The sequence below is a fragment of the Pongo abelii genome, chromosome 23, assembly GCF_028885655.2.
Source record: "Pongo abelii isolate AG06213 chromosome 23, NHGRI_mPonAbe1-v2.0_pri, whole genome shotgun sequence".
NCBI classification, from domain to species: Eukaryota; Metazoa; Chordata; class Mammalia; order Primates; family Hominidae; genus Pongo; species Pongo abelii.
The window spans coordinates 31,523,744-31,551,529 of record NC_085929.1 but is presented as its reverse complement, the minus strand read 5'-3'; the positions used below and the strand labels follow the sequence as shown (position 1 = coordinate 31,551,529).

The following is a 27,786-nucleotide window of genomic DNA, read 5'->3' as shown; positions in this document are numbered from 1 at the left end:
TGAGTCACAGCTCTAAGGTTACTCTCCAGACCCTATCACAGCACCTTTTCACTTACACTTTAATAATTACAATTACTTGGTATTTCCCTAATTGTTTATTTATTACTGTCCCTCTAAGGAAGGCTTATAAGAACAGAAATCTTCTATGTCTTAGTCTCTGCTATTGCCCCCTGTCCCTGGCACACTGGAGGCATTCAATAAGTCTTTGTTGAATGGATAAATGAATGAAGTAAAGAAGGGAAGGAAAGGGGAGAGAGAGGAGGGGAGGGGAGGGGATGGAAGAACTACTATTTGCCTTCTCTTCCCTGCCCCTTTCTCTGGCCAATTTCTACTTTGTGCTGATGTCACTACCTCCAGGAAGCCTTCTCTGCTGCTCTCTCCTCCAAGTAAAATGCCTTCTCTGTGCTCCTCAACTCCTGGGCTTCTCCCATCACAGTGTTCTCTTTGCCATTTTGTAAGTGTCAATTTTCACAACCCTCTGCCTACCAAATCCTGGCCAAGGGGACCTGGGGGCAAGTCTGCTGGGTGGACTACAGGTAGAAGTCTTCCTCATGATGCACCCTCTTCCTTGATGGGATGTTGTCTGGGCTCCTGAGGATGGCTGGAACTGTGGCAGCCATTTGGGGACCATGAGGGAATAAGATACTGAGAAAAGTGTAGGAAGATGGGAAGAACCTGGGTGGATCTATGCATCCAGGACTTGGAAAACTTCCTGTTAAGGGCCATATAGTAAATATTCCAGGCGTTGCAAGTCATATGCAGTCTCTATCATACCTTCTTTGTGTTTTGAGTGGTTTTTGGTTTATTTTACAACTATTTTTTTTTTTTGACGGAGTCTCGCACTGTTGCCCAGGCTGGAGTGCAGTGGTGCGATCTCGGCTCACTGCAAGCTCCACCTCCTGGGTTCACACCATTCTCCTGCCTCAGCCTCCTGAGTAGCTGGGACTACAGGCACCCGCCACCACACCTGGCTAATTTTTTGTATTTTTAGTAGAGACGGGGTTTCACCATGTTAGCCAGGATGGTCTCCATTTCCTGACCTCGTGATCCGCCCGCCTCAGCCTCCCAAAGTGCTGGGATTACAGGCGTGATCCACCACACCCTGCCTACAAGCTTTTGAAAGTGCAAAACTCATTCTTGGTTCACAGGCCATAGTTTGCCAAACCCCATACTAATACCAGCTGGTGAACTGTGCGAGGTAATACATGTCCTTATTGTCAGACCCATTTTTATGGGGGTCTTTGTTACTTTCAGCATCTCCACTGATGAAACAACACCATTGTACCAAATGACAATGGTGAGGATGTGGAGCAACTGGGCCTCTCATACCCTGAAGATGGGAGTGCAAAATGCTACAAATACTTAGACAGGGTTTGGCAGTTTCTTAACAAGTTTATCATACACCTACCATATGATAAGGCCATCTCACTTGTAGGTATTTACCCAAGAGAAACGAGAGCATTTGTCCATACAAAGACTTGTACAGGAATGTTCATAGCAGCTTCATTCATAATAGCTCTAAACTGGAATCAACTCAAATGCCAGTCAACAAGAGAAGGGATGAATACACTGGCACATCCACGCAATGGAAAAGTGCTCCAATAAAGGGAACGAGTTATTGATATGTGCCTCAACGTGGACACATCTCAAAATAATTATGCTAAGTGAGAGACACTGATGAAGACTGCGGAGTGCATGGCTCCATTCACATGCACGTCTACAACACACAGACTAATTCACAGTGGCAGAAAGCAGATCATGGTTGCTTGAGGGCGGGATGGAAGGAGGGGTGGATTCCAAAGAGGCAGGAGCAGGCCTCAGGGAGTGGGGAACATGCTCATTATTTTCACTGCCGTGACGGTTACACGGGAATACACATACGTCAAAACTCATCAGATTGTACACTTGAAACATGTAGTTTATTGTATGTCAATTAGGGTTTTTCAGAACTGTTAAAAAATAATAATGGTGTTGGCTCTTGTAATAGGCAGAACTTTGAGGGCAAAGGACATGGGATGGGAATGTCTTAGACAAATGGGAAACACCCAAAGACCAGCAGACAGGCAACAGGGAGGGAAGATGGAAGCCTGAGAAGCCAGGGGCCCCACAAGACCTTGTGTGTCTTGAGTGATTGCTAAGACCACCTCTGTCCACTCCTACGTAGCTGAGGATGAGTGAGACCAGGCTCCTCAGCTACTTTGGTGAACAGGCACAGAGAGGCAGCCCTTGGAGACGGCCCGTGGACAAGCGGCTGTAACTGCCACTGCCACCCCGACCCCAGTGGGGCAGAGGAGCCTCAAGGCCCTGTGTGGGATGTGCCAAACAGCCACAAGCCCTTTTTGGAGTTCTCAGATGCTGGAGTTGGTGTGTCGAGTGTCAGGTTCTCCGTGTACCCTGCAGATGGTCTCTCCTCATCTGACAAGGCCGGGGACACACAATAGAATTCCTCGGGAGCTCTACGCTTTTTCTCCCCAACTCATCACAGAGAGGACAGGAAGAACTCCCAGCTTAGCTCCCCAACTACCATCTGCGGCAGGCAGGGAACACATCTGGCTCTGCAGCTCCAAATCCTCCCTCTCCGTCTGATCGCAGGGACAGTGCTATTGCTGGCAGGCCCAGCAGAAAACCTAGGCTTCCTCCACTGGGTGCTGCACCTTCAATGAAATTTTTTGTCTTGGCTACAGAAGAACAGGACCAGAGACAAGGGAGGAGAAAGCCAAAGGCTAACCAGAATGGTGAGGTCATGCTAAGTCAAAAAGGATCAGGAAACAGAACCATGAAAAGGAGCAAAGATGAGGTTGCGCAAGATTGGGCATAAGGGGATGAGTCTAGGGGGGCTTAGCAGTCATCAGTATTCCTACAGCTTATCATTTACATGTTTCTTGACGTTTTGTTTTTTTTTTTGAGATGTGGCCTCACACTGTTGCCCAGGCTGGAGTGCAGTGGTGCGATCTCGGCTCACTGCAAGCTCGGCCTCCCGGGTTCACATCATTCTCCTGCCTCAGCCTCCCGAGTAGCTGGGACTACAGGCGCCCGCTACCACGCCTGGCTAATTTTTTATATTTTTAGTAGACATGGGGTTTTACCATGTTAGCCAGGATGGTCTTGATCTCCTGACCTTGTGATCCATCCGCCTCAGCCTCCCAAAGTGCTGGGATTACAGGCGTGAGCCACTGCGCCCAGCCTCTTGATGTTCTTTTAGAGATGCATAGCATTTGTAATTTTTATTGTTTTTTTGCTCCCAGATGCTGGAATGTGAGTCTGTGCAGAGACTGGACTGCATGGCACCCCGCCTTTCATAAGAACCACACCTACCTTTCCCCATAGAATCTGCAGAGTCACAGAGTGAACTGGATGGTACCTCTGCCATTTTACAGAGGGGGAAACTGAGGTTCAGCGATGTTCAGTGTTGTGCTCAGGGTCACTCAGCTCGGAAATGACTGCATGAGGCCTGGACCTGGGCTTGTCTGGTCTGCAGGCTGGTGAACTTTTGTACATACACTCTGGAGGGAGCTTTCCTCATGTTTCAAGAAACACCACCTGAGACTCAGCGCACTCCTATCTGTCTGTTTTGTTGACTACAGTATCCCCACCCCTTAAAACACTCAATAAAGAGCTGGGGAACAAACAAGTGGACATAGCAAATAACGATGCTCAGTGAGAATCAGAGGGAGGGAGGAGGGAGAGAGAGGAAGGAAGGGCTGGCTTCCTGGTGCTCCCAGATCCACCCAGGACACAGGCTGTGCTCATGAAAACACAAAGTCGTGAGAATGCGGATGTGTACCTCCTGGGGCCAGGCTCAGATGGCGATGGTGACGCCTCTTCTCAAGTGTTCATTTTCACAATCACCTTTCTCAAGGCATATGACATATTTTCTTACAACACTGTCTGGAGCTTTAATACTACCTCCCTAAGACCTTTCAGAAAGAAAAGGAGGCCTGGAGAGGCCGCGGGAGAAAGGCCCCGGGATTATGCTGCGTCAGCCTTCACTGAAACGAACTCACTGGTCCCATTCTGCTCCTTCTTCAAGTTCTCTTGAGGGGTGTTCTCACTCTCACCTTTTACTTCCCACCCCGGGGCCTGCTTGCCTCCCACCTGCTGAGGGGCCTTGGACAGACCTGGGCCTGTGTCCTCTCAGACAACAAGGAGGGGTTGCCATGATGATCTATAAGGGCCCTTCAGGTCTCCACCCCCGGATTCGTTTACTCCACAAAGCCACCCTGGGGGTCTGCATGTGCCACCTGCGGCACAACACCCCAGTCCCTCTAGAGGGCTCCGAGCTCCGGGCAAATGACCCACACCTGCGTTTAAACTGGGCAGCCCTGCTCCTGTTTAACCACCATTCATCCCAAGTCTCAAGAAGGCAACAGAAAATGCCCTGTTTGGAGCTTTGACAGAACAACTCCTCCCTCAAGAAGGTCTGAGTTGATGGTTTGCTTTCTTCAAAAACAAGAGCGATGCTTTAAGTTGGGAGCAGCCTTTGTGTTTGGATGTGGACACCTGCACAGTCCTCAGGGTGGTCCCATGGATCTCTCTGTCCTCCCTCCCTTCTTTTAACCCAAAGTGAAAAGTCCTGGGAGGCAAGGCAGGGGGCTGGCAAACTGCCTGCAAACCAGCATCACTGCCAGGAGCAGAAGGAGGAGGAGCAGGGATAGCGAGTGTGTGTGTGTATGTGTGTGTGTGTGTGTGTGTGTGTGTGAGCAGGGACAGCGAGTGTGTGTGTGTGTGTGAGCAGGGACAGCGAGTGTGTGTGTGTGTGTGTGTGTCGGGGGGCAGGGAAGATCCCGGTACCTCTCCATTCTTACTCAAACAAGTTATTTTCAGGGTATAATAATAACTGCCTCCCCACTCCCCACCAAGTGTTCTCATTTCAAAACGGACTTAATGAGATCCCTTGGAGGAAGAACTTCTCCAAGCAATTGAACACACTGTGCAGTAATGAGCTGCCAGCAGCGAGTGTTGTCACTTAATGGAAACCAAGAGGACAGAAACAGGTCAGGGGAGGGAGTGGCTGTCCCTTAGGCACCTATTGTGCCTGAGCACAGTGCTAGGCACTCTATAGGGGTTGCCATCCATTATTTCATGGCATTCTACTAACAGCCTTGCAAGGTCTTGTCTCTCCTCTTGAAAGATGAGAAATCTGAGCCTCTGATCTGGTTCCTAGGCTGTGAAGCATAGCTAGGCTGCCTGCTCAAAACTGGCCCCTCCACGAATGTGCTGTGGACTTCAGACAAGTTACTGCACCTCTCTGAGTCTCAGTCTCCTCATCTGTAAATGGGGATAATGATAGCAATTGCTTTGTAGGGCTTGTGTGAGGGTTGTGTGAGACACTGCCTAGAGATTACCTAGCACATAGTAAGTGCTCAATGAACATAGTCACTTGCCGGCTGGACTTAAACCCAGGAATCTCTTTGCTTCTAAAACTCAGTAAATTCTTTCCACTAATCTGCAACTCTCCCATCCATACTCAGCTGGTGACCTTGAGCTCACCCTCCCTGTTCCCTGCATCTGGGAGGCCACCCTGCCTCCCTCCAGTGCAGAGGGCAGAGGGGCCACACTCACAGCCCAGGCCAGCCTCTCCTCTTGTGCTGTGTTGCCATCTCTTCCCACCAACTCGCAACAGCTCCCCTGCATCTAAAGCTGCTCCCTCCACACTCTTCCCTGTTGCAGTAAAATTTGGCACCACTCGCCTGTTATTCGGGCCAGACACCGGGGACCCTCCGTAGTTCTTCTTCTCCCCAGATCTTCCACATCCATTCCCATTGGCTTGAATTTGAAACTACAGCCTGAACCCGATCACTTCTCCTTGCTTCCCATCCCACCCCAGCACTGGACCCAAGTCCCCACTGCCGCTGGCCTCCCTGCTTTACCTCCTGCCCCTCCAGTCCACTCCCGACACATCAGCCTCACTGGGCTTGACAATTCTCCATCCTACGATGTTAGTCTCCGCCAAAAATGCTCCCTCATCTCTCCACTACAGCCAGAATAAATTCTACATGTTCTGCCCTGGCCCACAAGGCTCCCACTTGCTTCCCCTACTTGCTCAATGGAAGGCTGGCAATATTGGCCTTACTATGCCTCAACTTCTCTCAGCTTGTTCCCACTGCAGGGCCTTTGCATATGCTGTTCCCTCTGCTTGCAGCCTCCTTCCCCACATCCCTGCGTGGCTGGCTTCTTCCCTCAGGGCTCCACCCAAATTTTATTCCAGTCACGCTTCCTCCCAGTCTCATCACCTGTTTTATTGTCACACCATTCTGTTTCCTTGTCTTCATGCATTTATCTGTATTTGGAATTATTTATCTTTCATATATGTTAGCTGTCTCTCCCACTAGAACACACACTCAGCCAGGGCAGGAACTGTTTTTTGTATTCCCCTCTGATGCTTGGTGACTATAAAAGCGTTGGGCACAGAGAAAAGACTCAATATGTACTTGTTGAGTGGATAAACAAAGGAGTAAATGAATGAACAAGTAAACTAAAGGATGAATGAATGAACACACACACAAGCCAAACTCTATGGGGCTGCACTTGTCCATCTGTAAAACAGAGGTGGTAACCCCAACACCCACAGGATGGTGATGAAGATGAACCCTGATGAACCAGAGCCTAGGAGATGCTCAACAAATCCTTGCTGGTTGAAGCATTTCAGTCAGCGGGGGCTCAGCAGCGGGCATCTCTTCTCAACCCCTTACTGAATAAAATGCATTTAATAGTCAAAATCCTGTAATGGAGATACAGAAGTTGAAGGCCCAAGGAAGAACGCATGTGAGAACATGATTCACTGTATTACCCGTAGCCATGGCAACTGAAATCTTCAAGCACAGTTCCGCCTCGCTTTAGTTTTCTATGCAGAAATTTCTAAAGGAAATGTTCAGATTTCTATCTCTGCTGATATAGAATAGGCATTCTCATTTGGCTTGGAGAGGAAAAATGCAAAATGCCAGATTCCCACAACGTAAACTGGTTTATGAAGAAAGAAGAGTTTTGTTTTTGGCAGCGTGAGTTCAATTCTGAGAGGTAGAACAAAATCATCTTCATCATCATCACCATTATCAACAACAAACAAACAACACTTTTGCTTGAAATAGAATGGACCAGGCCAGGCATGGTGGCTCATGCCTGTAATCCCAGCATTTTGGGAGGCCAAGGTGGGTGGATCACCTGAGGTTAGGAATTTGAGACCAGCCTGGCCAACATGGTGAAACCCCATCTCTACTAAAAATACAAAAATTAGCCAGGCATGGTGGTGGGTGCCTGTAATTCCCAGCTACTCGGGAGGCTGAGGCAGGAGAATCACTTGAACCTGGGAGGCAGAGGTTGCAGTGAGCCAAAATCACGCCACTGTACTCCAGCCTGGGTGACAGAGCAAGACTCCATCTCAAAAAAGAAGAAAAAAAAAAAAAAAGAATGGATTAGTACTTATCTAACCTTCACTCATTCACGCAGTCATTTAAGAAGAGTTCACTGATTGCCTACTGTGTGCCAGGCCCTGTGCTAGACTCCTGGGATACAGCAGTGAACCAAGACAGATGAGGATCCCTGCCCTTGTAGAGCCTGCAGTCCAATAGGACAGACATCCAATGGAAGAACATTCACAGCATGGAATTCCCAACGAGGAATAGTGGAGAGAAACACAGTACAACAGAAGGACAGCCCTGTGGGATAACAGAGCCACCATTCAGCGGTTTTGTGACCTTGGGCAAGTCACTACACCTGTCTAAGCCTGTGATAAAATGATGATAACAATATTGCTTGATGAAGGTGTTACGTGTACCCAATGAAATGTCAGGAAAAGTGCCTTGTGTGGCATCTGATACACAGCAAGCACCCAGTAACTAGTCATTCTTTTTGCCTTACAGAGGCAGAAGGGGCCAGCCCCTGGCTGTTTCTCCCGACAAAGCCTCAGAAAAGTTCTCCGGGTGTGGGGTTTTCCCAAAGGACTGCCTATGTTCTAAAGGACTGAGGGAGTCTGGGAGACATTTGAGATTTCAACTTTCAAAATAAATGTGCAGGAAAGGCCAGGGAAGAGGAAACAGATTAACCTAACAGCTACCCAGATAACAAATAAGGCCGGAGTCCTGAACATGTTTAGGGTGGGGTCCCAGCTAAATTCTCCAAAATATGAGGATGGAGGATGCTGAGAACAGCCTGCCACTGTGGGCTTCTCACCACACCGGCCACGTGCAGGGTGAGACTGGAACTTCAGGGACTGATGAGAGAAATCACAGTCTCTCGACCAGCATAGCAGTAGAGCTAAGGGCTCCAGAGCTCAGCACACTCCAATGCAAACCCTGAGGCCTGACAGCAAGAAAAGCCTGGTGGGCCAGAGACTTCTTCTAAGGAGCTGCCCACACTCCCTGGATCCTCACAGGTGGAGTGAAACCCTGGCAGAGGTGGGGGCATCTGAGCATCAGGCTGGCTCCCAGGAGCCAGGAGGCAGACAGCAGACCTGGTTTATCTTTGACAGAGCACCACCCTCTTCTCAGCTTCCAGCCTCTGTACCTACACATGCCGTTCTTTATGCCTGAGCATAGCTCCATCACCCCTGCCAGTCCCAGCCCACCTAGAAAACCCCTGTTCAATCTTTAGATGACCCAGAAAGGCCACGGCCAGGCCTTTTCTCCTGCAGCAAAACACACAAGGGCGCAAAGGTATCTGCACAAGAATGTTCACTGCAGCATTGTTTATAGTGCACGCGACTGGAAATGACCGACATATCTGTCTAGAGGCGACTGGTTCAAAAAATTATAGTGCAAGGAAGAATATAAAGCCATTAACAAAGAATGGCATAGACCTATTATGCTGATATAGAAAAATCTCATCATTACGAGAAAAAGAAAAGTCAGGACATTGATAACTATGCATAGCAAGATCTGATTGTGTTAAAAATTAAACACACATGGCCGGGTGCGGTGGCTCATTCCTGTAATCCCAGCACTTTGGGAGGCTAAGGCAGGTGAATCACCTGAAGTTGGGAGTTCAAAACCAATCTGACCAACATGGATAAACCACGTCTCTACTAAAAATACAAAATTAGCTGGGCTTGGAGGTGCGTGCCTGTAATCCCAGCTACTCGGGAGGCTGAGGCAGAAGAATTGCTTGAACCCGGGAGGCAGATGTTGCAGTGAGCTGAGATTGCGCCTCTGCACTCCAGCCTGGGCAACAAGAGCAAAACTCTGTCTCAAAAAAAAAAAAAAAAAAAAAAATTACACACACACAGGCACACACACACTCATCCCTTGGTATCTGTGGGGGATTGGTTCCAGGACCCCTACAGATACACATAAATCCACAGATGCTTAAGTCTCTTACATAAAATTGGGTAGTATTTGCATGGAACCTACACACATCCTCCTATACACATTAAATCATCTCTAGGTTTCTTATACCTAACGCAATGTAAACACTAAGTAAATAGCTGTTATGCTGTATTGTTTAGGCAATAATGTCAAGAAAAGAAAAGTCAGTACATGTTCAGTACAGATGCAACCATACATTTTTCTTTGAATGTTTTTGATCTGTGGTTGGTTGAATCCACGGATACGGAACCCATGGATACAAAGGGCCAATTGTGGGTGTGTGCATGCACGTGTGTGTGTGTACATATGTACATATGGGAGGGTACAGACACAGATATAGGCACAGACATTGTCTTATGTATGCAGAGAATATTTTCAAAAGGAGACACATGAACCTGTCACCAGTTTCCGGAGGGGGGGACTGCAGGTTGGAGGTGATGGCAGGGAGACCAATTTCTCTTTAGAACACTGTTTTGCACTGTTGGAAATGTTAAACATGTCTGTGTATTACTTTTCCAATTAAAAAAAAGTTATTTATTTTTAATGTTTGGTCATCACTTGTATTAAATGTTCTGTCCCTAAAAGGTGACTTAAATTCCCTCCAGTGTGTGAAGACAGTCCAGTTACTGCATCATCACATGTGTATCCGTTTATGTGTCTGTCACCCCTTCCTTAGTGGTAGGGAATGTGGTGGCCGCACCTCTGTACCCTTCTGCGGAGCCTGGCATCTGGTGGGTACTCAGTAAGTGCTTGAGGAATGAAAGACAACATTGGCCAGGCGCAGTGGCTCATGCCTGTAATCCCAGCACTTTGGGAGGCCAAGGTCGGCGGATTACCTAAGGTCAGGAGTTCAAGACCAGCCTGGCCAACATGGTGAAACCTGTCTCTACTAAGAATACAAAAATTAGCTGGGTGTGGTGGTGCACGCCTGTAATCCCAGTTACTCAGGAGGCTGAGGCACGAGGATTGCTTGAACCTCAGAGGCAGAGGTTGCAGTAAGCCGAGACTGCGCCACTGCACTCCAGCCTGGGCGACGGAGTGAGACTCTGTCTCAAAAAAAAAAAAAAAAAAAAAAGTAAAGAAAAGAAAGACATCATTAACACCAGTAAAACCACTTCCATCTTCTTAAGAGCTTTCATTTTACCAAATGACCACTCACGGAGCACCAACTACTCCATGCTAGCCAATTTATACCCAGCATCTCATTTAATTGAGTCAATACCCTGAAGCCTCGTAAAGGTGGTAGATGCTGTTGATTCCCTGCCAGATCTCCTTTATTGGCTGGGGCACCCATCCCCAGGTGCTGGGGGCTCTGTCTGCTATGGCTCACAGCCCCCTCTCCTCCAGACTGTGGGCAGTGGAGGAAAAGCTGCCCCAATGCTCTGAAGTAGGACTTATTTTGTGATGCTGTTCACCCACCAAAGCTCCTGAATGGACCACGTTGACTCAAGCTCTTGTCACTAAATCATATCCACACAAATCCCCACCTCAGAGTCTGCTTCTGGGAACCCGACCTGAGACACTGCTCTGCAAAATCAACAAGGGGACGCAGTTGTTTTTGTTGTTGTTGTTTGGTTGGTTGGTTTTTGAGATGGAGGAGTCTCGCTCTGTCCACTAGGCAGGAGTGCAGTGGCGCGATCTCGTCTCACTGCAACCTCCGCCTCCTAGGTTCGAGCGATTCTCCTGTCTCAGCCTCCTGAGTAGCTGGGTTATAGGCACCCGCCACCATGCCTGCCTAATTTTTGTATTTTCAGTAGAGACAGGGTTTCGCCATGTTGGCCAGACTGGTCTCGAACTCCTGAGATTAGGTAATCCACCACCTCAACGTCCCAAAGTACTGGGATTACAGGCATGAGCCACCGTGCTCGGCGGGGACACAGTTTTTTAAACAGCTTCTGGGTATCTACTGATTCCAAACTAAATCTCTAAGAGTGGGCAGATCCAGCATGAGAAGTTTGGAAAAGCAAGGCATGTAGCTGAAGTTGGTAAATAAGATCCCGGAGGCAGCGGCGGGGTGGGGGGTGGGAGGGGCGGAATAAAGGTTTATTATACCCATTTTACAGATGAGAAAAACTGAGGCTCACATAAGTGATTTTTGTTGTCATGGATTGTAAATTTGAAGTCAAAGAGGTAGATCTGAACCCTGTTCTGTTGCACCCCAAAGCCTTAACTCTTCTCTCCATGCCTACTGCTCAGCTGTTTGGGGCTTAACAGGCCTGGCCAGTGCTAAACATGGTAACTTTAGGCTGGCTGTGAGTAGAACATTCCCCGGCTTTACTTGCCTGGTGCAAGCTGCTCAGCTGGCTCTAAATTTAGAACTGCTAACGTGGTCAGGAAGAGGGGTCCCTGGGGGGTACTGTTCCACAGCCAGATGGCACTGGGATTCGGACTGGCGCCTTGGTCACACTCAGAGCCAGCCTGGTGTGGAGAAAATATGGGAAACAGCTCTCCAGCCGGCCTTTGGGGGATTTCCTGTCCACCTGTGCAGACCGAACAACAGGAAAAGTCTGCAGTGGGGTTGGGTGGATGGGACGGGGCAGATGGAGATGGGCGAGGTCCACCCAGCCGGGCTTCCCTTCTCAATTCATTCACAGATGGACGCTCCTACAAAGGTCAGGGCAGTGCAGGAAGCATTTGCTAAGCACGTGCTCTATGCCTGGCCCTGCATTAGGATCTGAGGGAAAAGATGAAGGAGATACATTCCTCTCCTCAAGAAGTTCATTTACGTACTCACTCACTCCTGCGTTCAGCTCAACACATATTTATTTATTCAGCACCTAGTGTGTGCCAAGCCCTGTTCCAGGAAGTGGGGAAACTAATGAGTAAGACATGTCCCTACCCACAAGAACCACTTTTTCACTCACCCACTCACTCACTCACTCATTCAGATTAACATTTAATGAGCACCTGCCGTGTGCAAGACCTTAAGCTAGGAAGTGGAGAGACAGGGATGAACAAGACATGCTCTCTGAGGATGAAAAGTTTCATTTTCGCATTCATTGTTTTCTTTCACTCTTTCGTTCAGTTCTATAAATGATTAATGAGCACTTGCTGTGTACTCAGCCGTCTGCTAAGCACTGTGCATATAGATATGAAACAAGACACAGTCACTACTGATAGAGTTCACGTCAGTGGTTCATTCATTCATTCAGCGTAACATTCATTGATGGAAACTCCTGAACGTCAGGCACTGTGTTATGTGACAGGGATACAAAGATAGGGGCTGTTTCTGCTTGCAAACAGTCTCACTCATCCATTCTTTCTTTCATTCCTCCAGTGCAGTGAGTATTTATTGAGTGCCTACTATGTGTCAGGGACACAGATGTGCATACGAGAGAATCTCTGCTCTTGAACAGCCTTCCTCCCTTCCTCCCTCCCTCCCTCCCTCCCTTCCTTCCTTCACCACTTATCAGTTTGCTTCACTCAACACATATTGGGCACTTACTGTCTATCAGGCTGTGGGGAGGCAGAGGAATGAATCCCAGGCCTGGATCTGAAGGAAGTCATAGAAACACCAGCTCACACACACACAGGGTGAGCAATCACTTGGTTCCCATCAGGGCCATGAGGCCCCACCCAATGGTTCCTCAAAAGCTCCCAGCAGCAGGCAACACACCCCTCCCACAGAGCCACAGGACGGACAGGGGGTTATGGGGGGGGGGGGGAGGTGGGGGCCCCTCAGCACACTGGGAGAGAGAAACTACTGGAAATATACACCAGAGGGAGGGTTTGGTGAGTGAAGTGATTCAGACATCTCAGTGAGGATTTTCAAGAACTCAAGGAATATTCTAAGTTCAGAGGAGGAAGAGAAAAAGATCAGCCCACGTCTTCCGACTGTGGCATACTCAACACCAAACTGCCAGCAGCAGTGTTGGTTCCCCTTGGCTCTTCTGCCCTCCCAGGCCAAATGCCTGCCAGGAAAACAATGGCTTTGAATCGGCTGCTGAGAGGACTGAGAGCAGCGTCCACATGAAGTCCCTGGCACAGTGCCCAGCACACAGTAGGTGCTCAGTGAATGTCACCCGGGCACATCTGATTTACTGCAAGATGCAGTGGTTTTGAATGCGGCTACACATTCTTTGCCACTCCCGCCACTGAGAAGGGGGTCCATGTCCCCTCCCCTTGTCACTGCATGGCCCAGCAGAGAACAGAAGTGATGCTATGTAAGTCCTGCGGCTGCAGCCATCATAAAGGGAAGCGTGGCGTTTGCCTTCTTTGCCACAACACTCACTTCCAGAGCCCTGAGCTGCCATGTTGTGACGAAGCCCAGGCCACCAGGAGTGGCCGTGTTTCAGTGCTCTGGTTGACAGTCCCAGGGAAGCCTGGTTTTCGAACCATCACATGCACCAAACACATGGGTGAAGAAGACTCTAGATGGGTCTATCACTCAACTGTTTGAGGCGCCCAGCTGACACTCCAGACAGGCAGCAGCCACTCTCGCCGAGCCCTGCCTAATTTCTGACCCACAGGATCCATGGACATAACGAACAGTGGTTGGTTTGCACTGCTGTGTTTTGGAGTCGTTTGTTATGGCAACTGATAACTGGCCTGGAGGCATTTCTTCAACAGGTCCCTGCCCCGCACACCCTGCAGAATCTGGGAGGATCAGATAAACCAGAAACCATAAAACACCTTTTATACATTGTCAAGTTTTTTTTCGTTTGTTTTTTTGTTTTTTTTTTTTTGAGATAGAGTCTTGGTCTGTCGCTGAGGCTGGAGTGCTTTGGCGCAATCTCTACCTCCCGGTTCAAGCGATTCTCCTGCCTCAGTCTCCTGAGTAGTTGGGATTACAGGCGTGCGCCACCATGCCTGGCTAATTTTTGTATTTTTAGTAGAGATGAGGTTTCACCATGTTGGCCAGGTGGTCTCGAACTTCTAACCTCGGTGATCCACCCGCCTCAGCCTCCCAAAGTGCTGGGATTACAGACGTAAGCCACTGTCAAGTTCTATACACACAGGAGCCACTGGCATTATCTCTCAGGACACAGAGGGGGCTCTGCAGCCTTCCTGACCACACTAAACTTGGCAAACCATAACTAAGGCCACCACCCCCATCAGTTAGGCTGGGAGACTCTGCAGACTACTGGGGCTGACCTGCACTCACGTGGCAGGCCGCCACTTTGTCCTCAAGACAAGACTTAGGTCATCCCTCCAGGAGGAATGAACTGGAGGACAAAGGCGGCTTTCACTGAGCCCAGGCTGCTCTCCGCAAATAGGGGCCGTCAGGGCAGAGCTGGAAGCGGGCGGCCCCAGGCACGCCCCCCTGGGCAGGTAGCCAAACAGGCCAGGTGGGGCCCAGGCAAGCTGGGGCAGCAGTGGGGTCTGGCAAAGGGCTTTCTTCCCTGCTATCTGGGTCTTTTCCAATCTAGGCCTTAACAGGGAGAAGGGAGAGTACAATGAGGCATGAGGACAGCTTGGTAAATTCAATAGAATGTGGAAAATGTATCCCTAGGATTAAGGTCAAATTAAAAACATAAACTAACACAGTGGAGGCTCCAGAGTAAGACAGCCTGGGACCAAATCTTGGCTCCACTGTTGACCAGCTGTGTGATCTTCTGCAAGTGAGTTAACCTCTCTGAGCCTTGTTTTCCTTATCTGTAAAATGCACATAATAACAGTGCCTCCCTTCTAGAACTGTTGTGAGGATAAAAAGAAACATTCTAAAGTGCTTTTCCTAGTACCTGGCTGTTATGGACTGAAATATATTCCCCCCAAATTCACATATTGAAGCCCTAACCCCCTAGTACATCAAAGGTGACTATTATTTGAAAATAGGGGCTGTAAAGTTGTGATTAGGTTTAAAATAAGGGTGTTAGGTTGGGCTCTAATCCAACCTGATTGTTAACTTCATTAGAGGAAATTTGGAAACACAGACAGGAGCCCACACACGCAGAGGGAAGATGGTGTGAGGACACAGAGAGAAAGTGGTTATCCGCAAGCCAAGGAGAGAGACCTCAGGAGAAACCACACCTGCCAATACCTTGATCTTGGACTCGTAGCCTCCAGAACTGTGAGAAAATACATTTGCTCTGTTTAAGCCATTCAGAAGTCTCTGGTTTTTTAATATGGCAGCCCTGGAAAACTAATACACCAGCACATAGGAGGAGCAAAATAAAAATCTCTGATTACGATATTATTACATTTATATTATAGCAGCAAAATATTAGGTCAACATGAACACGCTTATATTTTATTAATATAAATATGTTTGATACAAAATATTAAAACAACATGAAACACCTGCAGTTGTGCGTCCCTGCCTCAGAATTTCTATATAAAATATCAGGTGTTTTTTGTTTTTTTGTTTTTTAGAGAGACAGAGTCTTGCTCTGTCACCCAGGCTGGAGTGCAGTGGCACAACCATAGCTCACTACAGCCTCCAACTCCTGGGTTCAAGTGATCCTCCTGCCTAGCCTCTTGAGTAGCTGAGACTTGAAAGCATGCACTTCCACGCCCAGCTAATTTTTAAATTTTCTGTAGAGACAAGGTCTTGCTATGTTGCCCAGGCTTGTCTCTAACTCCTGGGTTCAAGTGATCCTCCCACCTGGGCCTCCCAAGGTTCTGAGATTACAGGTGTGAGCCACCAGGCCTGGCCAACATCAGGTTTTCTTAAACTGTAATAATTCAGACCAAATTCCTTGACAACCTTGTCATCCATGCATTACTGAACCATTGAAATAGTTACATTGTGTCCTTTGGGCTCCAATCACAGTGATAAAATCAATGACACCCTCAAATCTCCCACCTCTTCCAGAGGTGCCTGGCCTCTGCGCATTGTGGTTCAGCCTCTTGGATACCCATCTCCTCTTGTCTTACTCAGGTGTTAAGACCCAGCTCAGGCCTAGTTCAGGGTAGGCACTCAACACACGTGCACGGCAAGCCAACTATGAGATAAGTTAATGCATTTCAACAAAGAAGATGCTGGGCCCAGAGGGGGCGGTGGCTGGCACAAGGTCACAGTATCCTGGCTCCACACTCATCAACTCTGTCTCAAACACAGAAACCACGTGTCCACTCAGCTTGAAACCCCCAAATCTGAGTCCTTTTTCAGCTCTGGAAAATCCATTTGCCTACCAGCAGCAAACATTGCGGGTAGAGGACACGGAGAGGGCATCGACCTGCATCAAGCCTGCCATAGCTCACCGTAGCTTCCAACTCCTGGGCTTAGGTGATCCTCCTGCCTCAGCCTCCCCAGTAGCTGGAACTATAGACACGCACTACCCAGCTGGGCAATTTTTACATTTTTTATAGAGATGGAGTCTTGCTATGTTGCCCAGGCTGGTCTGGAACTCCAAGGCCTCAAACGATCCTCCCGTCTCCTTCCTTTTACACTCCACACTATTCTCTCCTGATGTTGGACTTTCCAGAGGCTCTGTGCAACCTTTGGACAAGTCAGGATTTGCTCAGTGTCCTCATTTGTAAAATTTGGACAGTCAGAACCCCTGCCTCAATGGCTGTTGAGACAGCCACACACACTCAGATGTGAAAGTGTGTAGCTCTGCATGCGCTTAAAAAAAAAAAAGCAGCTGCCCATCAAAGTGATTTGTTAGAACAGGGGTGCCCTCTAGTGCCTCAATCGAGAAGTCATTCCACCCTGGAGGCAGCCAGCAACTTCTACCCTGTGGGTTCAATTCCTCCCTTGGAAATGTGGAAAGACAGCACCTACTGTGTGCTAGGTGCTCTCCCCACTGGTCTCCACAATGAAATGCTTACATAATCCTCATTTAAGAGAGGGAGTTTCTCATCGTCAGGTGAGACACAAGATCAGAGACATGAAGTCACCTGTTCAAAGTCACAGAGCAGCGAGGGCTGGATTAGAATCCACATCTGTCTGACTCTGAAGCTCCACTCCTTACTGGACTCTTCGAATTGGGAGATTGTGCACAGGAAGAAACTTTAAGAGACTCCAGTCCAATCTTTCATTATACCTACAGAGAAACTGAGTCCCAGAGAGGGCAAATAGTTGCTCAGGGTCACATGGCATTTGCATCTTGGAATCCTGGCTCCTAGAAGTATTTTGCCCACATGTCCAGCCCTCCCAAGCTTCTGCCTTGCATTTATGGTTCCTTTCAGCAGTCACAAGATTGGCATGCCCCTTCTAACTGCTCTAAGCCCTGGAATGTCTGACATCCAGCAATGACTGCTTTGGAACAGTTAGGGGTGGGGCCTCAAAGACCTCCATCTGAGAGTGGGGTTCACTTCAGCCTCTCAGGACAAAGCTCCCAACAGCACAGGAGGGTGACTGAGGCCCATCAAGAACCAAAAAGTGGAAGTCTAGGCTTGGGGAGCCATAGTTACCACATGGCTCTCTTTTTATTATTGTAAAAAGCAATCTATTTTACATATGGCAAAGACCCTGTGGACTAACAGGCAGGGCAGTGGTCCTGCTTGCAGGGGCCACAACAGGCAGACAAAGAGTCTGAAATTGGCCAGGTGTGATGGTTCATGCCTGTAATCCCAGTGCTTTGGGAAGCCCAGGTGGGAGGATCACTTGAGCCCAGATGTTCGAGGCTTTAGTGAGCTATGATTGCACCATGGCGCTCCAACCTGGGTGACAGAGCCAGGCCCTGTCTCTAAAAAAAATAAAAATAAATAAAAAACAAAGAGTCTGAAATTGTCACAGTGAGGAAGGTGCTGAGGGGAGCTGGCCTGGGCCCAGCTGAATTCTCAAACCCTCTAGTGGATGTGAGCAGGGCCTTCTCCTGCTCCAAAGGCTCTGGGTACCTCTCCCTGGAGCTCAGAAATGGTGAGGATTTTCCAAGGGGCTATCTCACAACAGGGCTTGGTGTTTTAATCCCTGTGTTTTAATCCTTTACAATTCCCCTCCCACCTGAGTATCCCAACAACTCTTAGGCATGGGCAGGGCATGAATGGCCCTTCCCATTGCACAGCTGGGGAAGGCGAGCTATGGGAAGAGGTGGAGAACATGTGCTGACACCGGTGTCTAATCGACTTTTCAAACTCAACCAACAAGTGCAAACCCGGGTCCTGATCTGTCCCCAAGACCCTCTACCCTGCAGTTTTCCTAATGAAAGCTGATGACAGCTCCATCTTTTAGCAGATGGCAAACTCTCAGGGTCATCCATGACTCACGTCTTTCCTATCCCATGTCCAATCCATGAGCACATCCTGGGGCTCAACCTTCCAACTAGATCCAGAATCTGCCCACTTCTCCTTTTCTCCTGCCCCTGGTCTGAGTGGCCATCATCTCCCACCTGGACCACTGCAGTGGTTCCTCACTGGCCCCCTTACTTGAGTCTGTTCCCCACATGGCAGCCAGAGGGACCTACTCAAAGGCCAAGCTGGGCTGTGTCAGTCCTATTCAAAGGATCACTCCCCCATGGCTCTGGTGCCCCCAAGCACGAGGCACAGTCCTTAGAGAGACTGCAAGGCCCGGCATGGTCAGGCCACGTCACCTCCCTGCCCTCACTGCCCACTCTCTCCTCTCACCCAGTCTGCTGCAGCCACCGTGGCATCCCTCCTGTTCTGCAAATGTGCCTGTGCATGCTTGGGCCTTAAAGCCTTTGCACTGACTATTCCTGTTTCCCCCCAAGCTCGCCTGGCCTATTCTCTCCCTGCTTCTAAAGTCTCTGTTCAAATGTCACCTTTTTAGAGAGGCAGAGGCCCCACACACCCAAGCCCTCCAGAACCTTCTTACCTGGTTCCTTCTGTCTTTCCCCAGCACAGCCCACCTCCTGACATACTATACAACGTTCTTACATATACCCATTGTTGACTGCCTGAACACTCCACTAGAATGTTAGTTCTGGCCGGGCCCCTGTAATCACAGGTACTCAGGAGGCGGGGCAGGGGAATCATTTGAACCCAGGAGGCGAAGGTTGCAGTGAGCCAAGATGGTGCCATTACACTCCAGCCTGGGCGACAGAGCGAGACTCCATCTCAAAAAAAAAAAAAAATGTTAGTCCCTGGGGCAGGGATCATGGCTGTCTTGTGCACTGATGTATCCCAAACCTTTAGAACAGGGCCTGGTGCATGTGACTGAACTGAACTGAGGACACATCAGGTGCCTAGCACCAGCATCAGCTGCCACCACTTATTCAGCACCTACTGTATGCCCAGCTTTGTTTGCATCGCCTCACTGAGTCCTCAGGCCAACCCACAAGGAAGTTGCTATCAATATTTCCACTCTACAGACGGCAAAACTGAGTTTCTGGGAGGGCTAAGAGATTTGCTCGAGGCCCCATGCTCTATTAATAAGTGGCCCAGTAGGGATTAGAAGCCAGGAGAGACTGACTCCGAGCCCGTTTTCGTCTCCACAACTGGGCCTAAAAAGGCACCCACAGCTCAAGTCAGATGAAAATCTCTCATGATGCAAACTGTCCCGTGGCCCAAACCTCAGGCCCAACTCAAACAGCACAAAAATAGTCAGTTCTTCTATTTCAGCCACAGACACTGCCGAGACAAAGCCAGACCAGACCCTTGGCACAAACTGAAGCCACCATGATCTGAGATTCAGAAGCTGGCAACAGTAATTGCTTACGGCGTGTGTGTGGAGTGCCAGGCACTACGATAAGGCCATTTGTCCCCACAATAGCTTTCAACATGTCAGGTCAACAGGGTGGTCCATCAGCCCACATCTATTTTTATTTTTTATTTCTTTTTGAGACGGGGTCTTGCTCTGTCTCCCAGGCTGGGAAGCAGTGGTACAATCCCAGCTTACTGCAGCCTCGAACTCTTGGGCTCAGGTGATCCTTCTGCCTCAGCCTGCTGAGTATTTGAGATTACAGCTGTACACCATTATACGTGGCTATTCAAAAAAAAATTTTTTTGTAGAGACTGAGTATCGTTATGTTGCCCAGGCTGGTCTCAAATTCCTGGGCTCAAGCAATCCTCCCACTTTGATCTCACAGTCTTAGGATTACAGGCGTGAGCCACTGCACCTGGCCAGCCCACGTCTATTAAGCACCTACTATGTGCCAGGCACTGGGCCAAGGGCTGGGAGTTCAGTGGTAAACACACAAGCAACCTTCCTGCCTGACAGAGACTGCACATAGTCATCAAATTAGCTTTGGAGTCAGACTTTCCAGGTTCAAATCCCAGCTCTGCCCCTGGCCAGCTGTTGCATATCCAGTGGTTACTCAGCCTCTCAGAATCTCAGTTTTCTCATCGGTAAAATAATAATAAAATCCACCCCTCAGGGCTATTTGTGAGGATTAATCAAGATCCCACACACTGAGGCACTTAGCATGAAAGAGGACAATATCTTTCGCTGTTTCATGACTATTATTATTACCACTGTCACCTATGGGTGATTACAGGCTGAGTGAGGGCCACAGCCAAATGAATAAGTAGCAAGAGGGTCTGGGGAGAAAACAGCGGAACTAACCACATTTAGGTATTTTTCCATTCAAAAATCTGGTCACAGAGTCAAACGCGGGGACATGAAGCTTAGAGACACAATGAAAACCACAGTGATTTCCCATCATTCCAGGGAGTCTGAGGCATGGAACACGGATCCTGCAGGAGGATCTTAAAAGGGCAGGTGAGGGACCTGCACCTTCCCCAAGAAGCTGTCAGAAGCCCCAGCCGGGGTGTCACACCCCACGGGCCACTCAGCAGATCCTCACTACACTCAAAGCAGCTGCCTCTGCCATGGGGGGCTGGAGTAGAGGAAGCCTGTGAGAGTCGGCCTCACAGACCCTGGGCAGGGCTGGAGAGGCAGCTGGGAAGAGCGTGGGACAGGAGGGGGGTCCCTGCCATTATATCAGAGCCCTCCCCAGCCCCCAACAAAGACCATCTGGATATTAAATGCCCACTCTAAGTCCAGCCCTGTGCCAAGGACACTAATGCCCCTTATTCTTAGCTAACCCTCAGCACAGTTCCTGCAAGGTGGGGCTGACCACTGCCACTTATAGAGAGGGAAACTGAGGCCCACAGCCATGATGTGATTTACCAAAAGCCACACAGCCAGTAGAGACAGGGCCAGGATTCTAGGCCAGGGCTCTCCCTCCAGAGCCCCGCCTGGCCTAGTGCCACATTCTTGTCATCTTCCACATTGCGAAGCTTGATATGCATAGAAAGCTTTCCTGTAGGCTGGGAAGTCGCTTCAACACCATGGGCCTCAGTTTCCCCATCTGAGAAACCAGAAGATCAGACTCCACGAAGTAGTAAAAATAATAGAGGGAGAGCTGGGTTCAAATACAGGCTCTAGCACTTCCTAGCTGGGGACCTTGGAGGAGATACCTAGCCTTTCAAGGCCTCAGTTTCCCTAATTGCAAAATGCAGGTAATAATGAGATCAACCCATTGGGGTTCTTATAAGGATATAATGAGACCCCTCTGAAAGGCGTTTAGTACAGGCCCAGGATTTTGTGAGCACTCAGTAGGAGTGGTGGTGGTATGGTGACTTTTATCATCATATGACTTTTGCTTAGATCACTAATTACTATTGCTGTAATTGACAACCCCAAGAGCGCAGCTTGATGCCCCCAGCAAGGCCACAGGCCTTGGGACCGTCTGGTGAGGTTATCTCAGTAACAAAGGAGATTAAGTAACTCACAACAGCCACGCCAGAGGCTGTAGCCCTCAGCTACTCTTACTAATAGTTTGAAAGAGAAACTTAATCTCTCTCCCCATGCCCCAACTGTTGCTGGACCAGCACCAAGCTTGACAGTGATAGTGGTTTCTCCCCCCAGAAGAGAAGTGCAGCTATGAGAAGGACTCAGGCCACCAACAGGAAGCTAAAAACATCCCACCAACAAGTAACAACTTTGCAGAAAACCTGTTGCAGCCCACGCTTGGCCCCACTTCTAAGAAGCTGACACAGGAGATAGCTTGAAATGTGAATCAAGATTTAAGGCTGAGAACAATTATGCATACCGTAAACACCTGGGAATAACCTACGTGTCCAACCACAAAGAACTGGCTAATAGATCCACCAATCCCTCTTCTGGGTATATATCCAAAGTAAATGAAACCAGTACCCCACAAACCAAGGCTGACAACAGGTAGGAATATTAAGCAGCTATTAAATAACATGGTTACAAACAGTTTTTAAATAACATGGCAGATTTTTTTATGCTCAGTGGACACACAAAAAGATAAGGACTGATGGGCCGGGTGCGGTGGCTCACGCCTGTAATCCCAGCATTTTGGGAGGCCAAGGCGGGTGGATCACCTGAGGTCAGGAGTTTGAGACAAGCCTGGCTAACATGGTGAAAATCTCTACTAAAAATACAAAAATTAGCTGAGCATGGTGGCGGGCACCTGTAATCCCAGCTACTCAGGGGGCTGAGGCAGGGGAATTGCTTGAACTCGGGAGGCGGAGGTTGCAGTGAGCCGAGATCATGCCACTGTACTCCAGCAGCCTGGGTGACAGAGAGAGAGACTCCATCTCAAAAAAAAAAAAAAAAAAAAAAAAAGATGCGCACTGATTCACTCATTCAGGGCAGTGATGAAGCCCTACTAGGGATGAAACTGAAAGCTAAAAAATACAGTGTGGGACCCTGAACTAGAACCCGGAACCAAAAAAGAACATTCGTGACAAAACTGGTGAAAGTGGAATAAGACAAGGTTTCTCAGCCTTGTCACAATTGACACTTTGGCCAGGATCATTCTTGGTGCTGTCGAGGGGAGGGGAGGGAAGGACCTGTCCTGTGCGTTACAGGATGTAAAGCAGCATCCTTGGTGTCTACCCACCATATGCCAGTAGCACCCCTGTCCTCAGCTGTGACAATCAAACATGTCTCCAGACATTGCCAAATGTCCCTTGCCGGGGAAAATCGCCCCCACTGGAATTTAGTCTGGAGTTTAGTTGACAGTAATGCACCAATGTTAACTTCTTTCTTTTGGTAACTGAACCATGGTTACTACATGCTAACATTAGGGGAACCGGGCGAAGGGTATACAGGAACTCCCGCTACTATCTTTGTAACTTTTCTCAAGCATTCTAAAATAAGTTGTTACGTAAAATAGTATGATAGTTCCTCAAAAAACTGAGAATAGATCCACCAATCCCTCTTCTGGGCATATACCCAAAGGAAATGAAACCAGTATCCCATAAAGATATCTGAACTCCCATGCTCCAATGTAGCATCTTCACAATAGCCAAGATGTGGACACACCCGAAGTGTCCAGTAGCAGATGAATGGATAAAGAAACTGTGGCATGTATAGTTGGACGGACAGACAGACAGACAGATAGATGATAGATATACTCGTGAACCACAGAATTCAAAAATACAGATTATCAGAGACTTTTCTTCTTTGTACTCATCTGAATTTTCCATATTTCATGGAAACATGTTTCCATATATATATATATATATATATATATACACACACACATATATACATAGACACATATATATGCATATACACATATATACGTATATATACACATATACATATATATATGCCTCAACTTCTTTTTTTTTTCTTTTTTTTTGAGACACAGCCTTGCTCAGGCTGGAGTGCAGAGGTGTGATCTTGGCTCACTGCAACCTCCGGCTCCCAAGTTCAAGCAATTCTCCTGCCTCAGCCTCCCGAGTAGCTGGGACTACAGGCACAAGCCACCATGCCCAGCTAATTTTTGTATTTTTAGTATAGATGTGGTTTCGCCATGTTGACCAGGCTGGTCTCAAACTTCTGACTTCAAGTGATCCACCCTCCTTGGCCTCCCAAAGCACTGGCATTACAGGCATGAGCCACCCCTCAATTTCTTTATGTATATATATTCAATAATATGTATATATCCTCTATATATATCCACACATACACACAACAGATTATGCAGCCTTTAAAAAGTAGAAGATCATGTTATTTGCAACACGATTGAATCTGGAAGACATTATGCTAAGTGAAATAAGCCGGGCACAGAAAGACAAAATACTACATGCTCTCACTTATATGTGGAATCTAAAATAGTCAAATACATAAAAACAAAATGTGGCAGGGCTGGACGCAGTGGCTCATGCCTGTAATCCCAGCACTTTGGGAGGCCGAGGCAGGCAGATCACCTGAGGTCAGGAGTTCGAGACCAGCCTGACCAATATGGTGAAACCCCATCTCTACTAAAAATACAAAAATTAGCCAGGCATGGTGGCACGTGCCTGTAGTCCCAACTACTCGGGAGGCTGAGACAGAATTGCTTGAACTTGGGAGGCAGAGGTTGCAGTGAGCCAAGATCATGCCACTGCACTCCAGCCTGGGCGACAGAGCAAGACTACCTAAAAAACAAACCCAGAATGGGGCAGAGGGGTGTAGGGGGAGGAATGGAAAGATGTTAAAGGGTACAAAGTTGCAGTTCTAAAGGATGAATATGTCTAGAGACCTGAAGCATTGTGACTATAGTTAATGGTATTGTATTATATACTGGAAATTTGTTGAGAGAGTAGACTTCGGGTGCTCTTACCAGTTTATAAAGGTGACTATGAGAGGAGATAGGTATGTTAATTTGCTTGACTGCAGTACTAATTTCACTATGTATATGTATATATACCAAAACATCTGGTTGCACACTTTAAATGTATACAATGTTTTAAAATTTATTTAAAACTTTAAAAATCTGCAGGCTGGGTATGGTGGCTCACGCCTATAGTCCCAGCACTTTGGGAGGCTGAGGTGGGAGGATCGCTTGAGCTCCAGAGTTTAAGACAAGCCTGGGCAACATAGTGAGGCCACATCTCTATAAAAAGTTAAAAAATTAGCTGGGCATGATGGCACGCACCTGTAGTCCCAGCTACTCTGGAGGCTGAGGTGGGAGGATCACTTGAGCTCAGGAGGACAAGGCTGCAGTGAGCTATGATCATTCACTACACTGCAGCCTGTGTGACAGAGTGAGACCCTATCTCTAAAAACAAACAAACAAACAAAAAGGTAGAATAACAGGACAAAGAATGCAGAAGGGAAGGGGGTCATTCACCAGGGAAGACCCTAGTGAATGAGCGACATTACCAGGGCCCAGGGGCAGTGAGGAGGGGCCCATGCTGAAGAAATGATGGATGAACGCATGTTCAAGCTATGCGAAGCTACAGGAGTGGCAGGGGAGCAAGCACCTCCACCTGGCTCTCTGCAATTATTCCTGGTTAGCTGGTCACCAAATCTGACGGTGGCCTCCTGGGAAGCAGGAGGAGCTGACATTCTGGGAGCAGCTTCTAGGTTTCAGAAATCAGCTAGAGAATTCAAAGGAATCGCCCCAACAAGCAAATGAGGAAGGCAGAGGGGCCTCACTTTGCAGATGAGGAAGCTGAAGTTTGGGAAGCTGAAATAGACTTCTCAAGGCCACGGGGCTTTCTCAGAATCCAGGTCCACATTCCCAAGCTTCCTTGAGAGGTCAAGCAAGAGTTTCCAGTTTAGAAGTGCAGACACCAGGGCTAATCTAAGATCCCGGTCTTGTTAACACGTGTGCCAGGCTGTCTTCAGTGACTCAGAGGGACAGAGAAATTGTGGGTAATTTGCAAAACCAGCGGTGGGCCTGTGTGGCTCCTCACTCCCCCAGGACCTGGTCACCCACAGAAAGCAGCAGACAAATGGAAATCTCTCTCATTATCACATCTAGGAAAGACTTTCTAAACTACCTCATCATACCTCTTCAGGGTCCAGATGGGGAAACCAAGGCCCAGAGAGGAAAAGACTTGCCCAAGGTCACTAGAGAGGTGGGACACAGCCAGGTGAGGAGCTGTGACTGTCACTCCACAAAGCTGCCCCTAGGAGGCTGAGGGCATCCCCGCCCAGCCTCTACTGGCCAGGATGAGCTTAGGCCCGTACCTGGAATGTACCATGGGCATGCCACGGGCTCTTGCTCTTTCTGACATCCACCCCAGCCCTTTGCACATGCTGTTCCCTCTGCCTGGCACACAATTCCCTGGACCCCTACCCTAGCATCAACTGCCAGCTCCTAGGCATCCTCCAGCGCTCAGCTTCCTTGGGGAGGCTCTCCTGGCCCCTGCACCCCAATGAGACCATGTCCCTTGAGGCACTGTGCACCACCCCCATCCTAACACATACATGGTCTTTGTTTCAGTTCCTTGAGCAAAGTCCAAATTCTCACCAGACTAAGTTCCACGCGGTCAGGGGACCATGCTGTCTTGCTCCTATATTCCAAGTATCTGGCGCTAGCTCCAAACTACTGCTGGTAAGTGTGTGCTGAATGAACATGAGATCGTAGCCATTTGTCGATGAGTTCAACACCTATGCCAAGCTCTAAGTTCTGGGGATCGTGGACTGTATCTTAGTCATCTCTGCATCTCCAGGACGGAGCCCAGAGCCCAACACGCAGCCAGGCACATCAAGGTTATCCAGACCTTGCAAACCACACAATTCAAAAATATGATTATCAGAGACTTCTTTTCTTCTTTGTGCCTGTCTGAATTTTCCATATCTTTTTACCATGAACATGCATTATTTTTGTAATTAAAACATCAATCAATCAATCAATCAATGTTGCCTTACATTTATTATATAAGAATGTTCATATGCCAATGATTGAACAATACGGACTGGAGGGATCTCCTGTTTCCCCACTGCTCTGGGGGACTCCGGAGGGAGGTGAGACACTCTGGGACTCGCAGCTAAAAGGCAATGTTTCCTAAAGTTGTATTTTTAGGAGCGCTGGAAAATTCTCTGGGCAAGAAGGCATCTGAAGTATTTGCAAACACTCAGCAGTGGGAAAGATAATATTTCCTAAGACTTTCCCTTTTGGGTGTGCTGAAACCAGTGGTAAATATTCTGGAAAACTCTGAGACCAGCCCGTGACAATTCTTCGGTAAGTCCCTCTATTCCCAGAGCCCTGATGGATGTTATACAACCCAGAATCACCTACACCTACTCCTTATTTCATAGAGGAGGAAACAGAAACCCAGAGAGGAGAAGTAACTTGCCCAGGCACAGACAGCAGACCAGTTGCAAAGTCAAAGTGAGACCTGAAAGCATTTTATACCTCACAAAGCACTTCTGCACAGCTTCCCTGACTTTGGCGTTTCATCAGAAAATGTTCTGGTTTTTTTTCCTCTGTTATCCAGAGGAGACAGCACAGTGTGTGTGTTGGGGGGGAAGGGGTCCCAACTTCTTCTATCACTGTGTAGGTTCAGGAAAAGGAAAGCAAAATCTATTATTTTCAACTCATAGAAGACGGACATTCTTACACACACACACACACAGAGGCAAGAGGGATGTAATTTCAGAATAAAGAATAGTCCTTTAAATCAAATAAATGTTGCTTTCTGAAAAACTCACTGAAGTCGTTCTCATTCTTCCTGTTTTCTTGGGGACTGGTGGAAAGCCCACATTGGATCCAGGATCTTCATTTCTGTTCAGGAGTCTCAGCTCTTCCTACAAACCTGCGCTACCTCCCAAACCAAGCCCATTTCCTCTTCCCCCAACAGTCTCTCTTCCTTGTAATCTCCACCATTTCTTAAAGAAAACAGAGACATTGCTAACCAGACACAGCCAGAAAGCAAAGTTGACAGGAAGCAGGAGAGGGAAAGGAGATGACCCCGTCCTGGAGCTTGCACTCCCCCCCGCCACTCA

At 48.3% G+C, this 27,786-nt stretch overlaps 1 protein-coding gene across 5 annotated transcripts in view; it reads right to left on the bottom strand.

Annotated features, from left to right (window-relative positions):
• Nucleotides 1-27,786, bottom strand: part of KIAA1671 (KIAA1671 ortholog) — a 241,817-nt gene that overhangs the window by 97,228 nt on the left and 116,803 nt on the right. The gene's annotated exons all lie outside the window — the stretch shown is intronic.